General features: G+C 40.2%; 1 pseudogene; it reads right to left on the bottom strand.

Annotated features, from left to right (window-relative positions):
• Positions 1-432: 432 nt before the first annotated feature.
• Positions 433-2,720, bottom strand: LOC138643488 (forkhead activin signal transducer 3-like; annotated as a pseudogene).
• Positions 2,721-3,648: the final 928 nt, after the last annotated feature.

The raw sequence follows: 3,648 nt of genomic DNA, 5'->3' as shown, positions 1-3,648 counted from the left end.
ACTAAATGCAGATTTAAGATATCTGATGTAGGGTAAAAGTCCCAGTGTTAAGTTTTTTTCTTTTTCTGTATTCTGCTAATTTCACAAATTCCACTCAATTGATGATAATAATGCGCCAAATATCAATTCTACATGTAGAGACACAAGCCGCCCATATTGATCCTCTGGTTACTTTCGGAGACGAACAGAATCTCTTGACGAGAATTTGGAGTCATTGAACCAATATTACTAAGACTGGACAGTTGGCCGAGGGGAACGTTAATATTGATGGGGAAACTTTAGGGTCACATTAACATATAAAGAACCAGGATAATAATGGTTTTTACAGAAAATAAGTTTATTAAGAATTAAATTAGAAACAGAAGAAGAAGAAAAAAACAAACGACTATTTACAAAATCCGGAAAGCTTGAGCTGTGTCTTTGGTGGACACTTCATTGACCTTGACGGAGCAAGTTCCCAGCGTGAGTCAAGTATCCAGGGATTTCAAACACTGATCTATTGGGCGGGAAATCTACAGGAGGGTAACTTGTTCCCAGGGGTCGTGGGGTGAGGGGGAAATGTGATCGTGGGCTGGAGAGCGTCTGGGCAGGAGAATTAGAACAAGATGTGTAGGGGGAATTAGAATACGCTGGTGATGTGTTATATAAGGGAATGGAAGGGAAGTTGGGATAAAGGACAAGCGGGTGAGTACTGGGAGGCGCAACTACATTGGGAGCAAGGCATCTGGAATAAGACGTAGGAAGGTTCCACAGGATCATTGGAAAACAGGATGCGGGGTCTGAAGATAGAGAAGTGGCCGGAGCAGCAGCTTCTGGTCTGTTGGGCTCAGTGATTTGAAGAGGAGAAAGAGGAGGAGGGTGGTAATCCAAAGGCCTGTAGGGCTGTCCATGAATGATGAAGGGAGCCAAGTCATGGGGATAGAGGTGATGTCCAGTGACCGCAGTGTTCTGGATCTTCATGGCGTCAGCAGGAATGCGACTCACATCCACCGTCCAGAAGTTCCCTTTGGCCTGAGGTTTGTTTGGATCCTTCAGCACCTGAAATAAATGTAGATAACGATTCAAATAAAATTTTAATAAACTAGTCAGACTCATTACTGTATATAGGGGTTGTATAACAGAAATTATGTGAATTTTTGCATGTGGGACGGCTACATGGGACATGTGGAGGGTTACGCCAGGACGTGTCTATAGATGGTCATGTAGAAGAGAAGACAGACAATAGGTTTCTTCATCTTTTACTATGAGCATCAGACTTGTATCATCTACATATTTAATGTTATTAATGTCTGTGCCTTGTGTTGGATGAATACTTTGATCGGGGATGGTTGGATACTGTTAGAAAATTTCGCTAGAAATTGGGGAAAAATCACATACTAGATGGAAAAGTCTAGGAAGTTTTGGTTATTTTTAGAAGGGTCTTTGGTGAGAGGGGGCAATTACCAATAATATGATTGGGATATGGATTGTCAGTAACTAGGTGGCAAGGTGATACCGTCTCATAATGAAAAATTGTTAAAAAAAATAATGTAATAAAGCAGATGAGATTAATAAGCTGGAGAATTGTTACTGAGGTTATAAATATTTAGTGAGATGAAGAAAAGTCCGGCCTCATTAGAGGAGAAATACAGCCCTGTGTGATGAGGATTATGGAGGAGAACCTGGAATCTAACGTTAGTATGGTGAAATTACTTTTAAGAGATAATTGTAAAATGCTCCAATGTTATTAGATCTTGTATTAGACACATGACATTTTCATGTTCTCACCTAAAATGAATGCATCTTACAATATAAAAACAAATTAAATCCCCTTTTATATATAAAAAACCATCAATATCCATTATAAGAGAATGTTGTAGATGACCCCACGGAGTCCTCACCTTTCTGAAGCAGTCGTTGGAAGATAAGTTGTGTCTGATGGAGTCTTTCCACCCTTGATATTCTCCCTTGAATAAGGGGCAGAATTCACTGATCTTCTCTAAAATCTGAAAGGACAAAAAAATACCAAACCAATTCAAGATTATCCTAAATATTGAATTCTCCTTTCCTACAGAAATTGTTAAAGAAGATTGAATTGACCTTTCCAGTAGGAATTCAGCCTTAAAAGATTCATCGCCCCTCTCTAGGTGTCCGAAGTCAAATCCCACAAACTTATATTCCTTTATAACGTAGTTGGCTCTTACCTCCGACAGCTTCAGCTTCTTCTCTGGGGATTTTTGGATCACCAGCGCAATCATGGCCAGGTAGGAGTATGGAGGTTTGGGGTATCGCTGGTAATTCTTTTTCTTCCTAGATGTTTTCTCCTCCTGATCTGGTGACTGTACAGTGTTCTCCTCTCTTTGACCATCGTTCGTGTTGGAGTCCATCTCTGGTATCTGCTCAATGCTGAACACGTCGGGTGTTGGAAATTTGATGGTTTCCCAAGGTTGGAGTTGAGTTAATGTCTCAAGGATGCCAATATTAGATGTGATGTGACCCTGGACCAGGGAAGGAGCCCTGATAACTGCTGACCACCCCACCTAAGGCTTTGTTATGTTAATACCCCCCAAAACAAGAAGGAGCCCATTGCTAATAACACCTCAACTGGTAGAGAAACAACTTCATCCATAAAGACAAAAGCAGTATGAATACACAAAGTTTCAGTCCTGGCCTGTGATCCATCCTTGAACTGTCCTTTGTCATGTACAGTGTGTATATATTGTGTATACCATGTGGCCCATTGTGTGCGAGCAACATCATATGCATCGGTAATGCTGAGGACAAGAAGGAAATACACAGCCCATGGGGACAATAACTGAGTAGTTGACTGAAGAGCTTATATTTGTGAGTTTGGCAATTTGGTCTAAAAGCAACCATTTATTTATGCAATCATTTGTGTGTGTATATGTATAAATATATATATATATATATAATGTATGTGTGTGTATATATATATATATATATATATAATTCAGTAATTATTAATTTATGGCTTTTCCCACTCCAAAAAAGCGGGCTGAGCGGCACTTCTCTGTAGGTGGGTTCACGAATAGGATTCCACTCCACAATAATGTAAAAATAGATTCAGCAAGGAAAATAACACAGGTTCATCCACTGTGTAAAAAATTTGACGTTTTAGGGTAGTGCTTAATCACAAGCGCCATGATACATTATATCTGTGAAGGTCCCACCATTCTGATGAAGGCCTTGTAACGTCAAATCTTTTTCACAGTTAATGAATCCATAAAGCATTGTTATTTTCCTTGCATCCATTTTGGAGTGCCGAATCTACTTTTACATTTTCCCACTCCAACCCATTATTCCATGGATTTGGATGAGAATGTATTTATATGTTTCACACTTGTTACTTTATTCTATATCTCATTATCGGAACAACTCTGTGACCATTCCTGACTGGCTCAGCCAGAGCCCTGACCTAAACCCAACTGAGCCTCTCTGGAGAGACCTGAAAATGGCCTCCACCAACGTTCACCATCCAACCTGATGGAACTGGAGAGGATCTGCAAGGAAGAATGGCCGAGGATCCCCAAATCCAGGGGTGAAAAACTTGATGCATCATTCCCAAGAAGACTCATGGCTGTACTAGCTCAAAAGGTTGAAGGAAACATTTAAAGGGATCTGAGTAGTTTCCGTATCCACTGTATGCCT

Source organism: Ranitomeya imitator, chromosome 6 (genome assembly GCF_032444005.1).
Source record: "Ranitomeya imitator isolate aRanImi1 chromosome 6, aRanImi1.pri, whole genome shotgun sequence".
Taxonomy (NCBI): Eukaryota; Metazoa; Chordata; class Amphibia; order Anura; family Dendrobatidae; genus Ranitomeya; species Ranitomeya imitator.
This window is presented reverse-complemented; position numbering and strand designations above follow the sequence as displayed.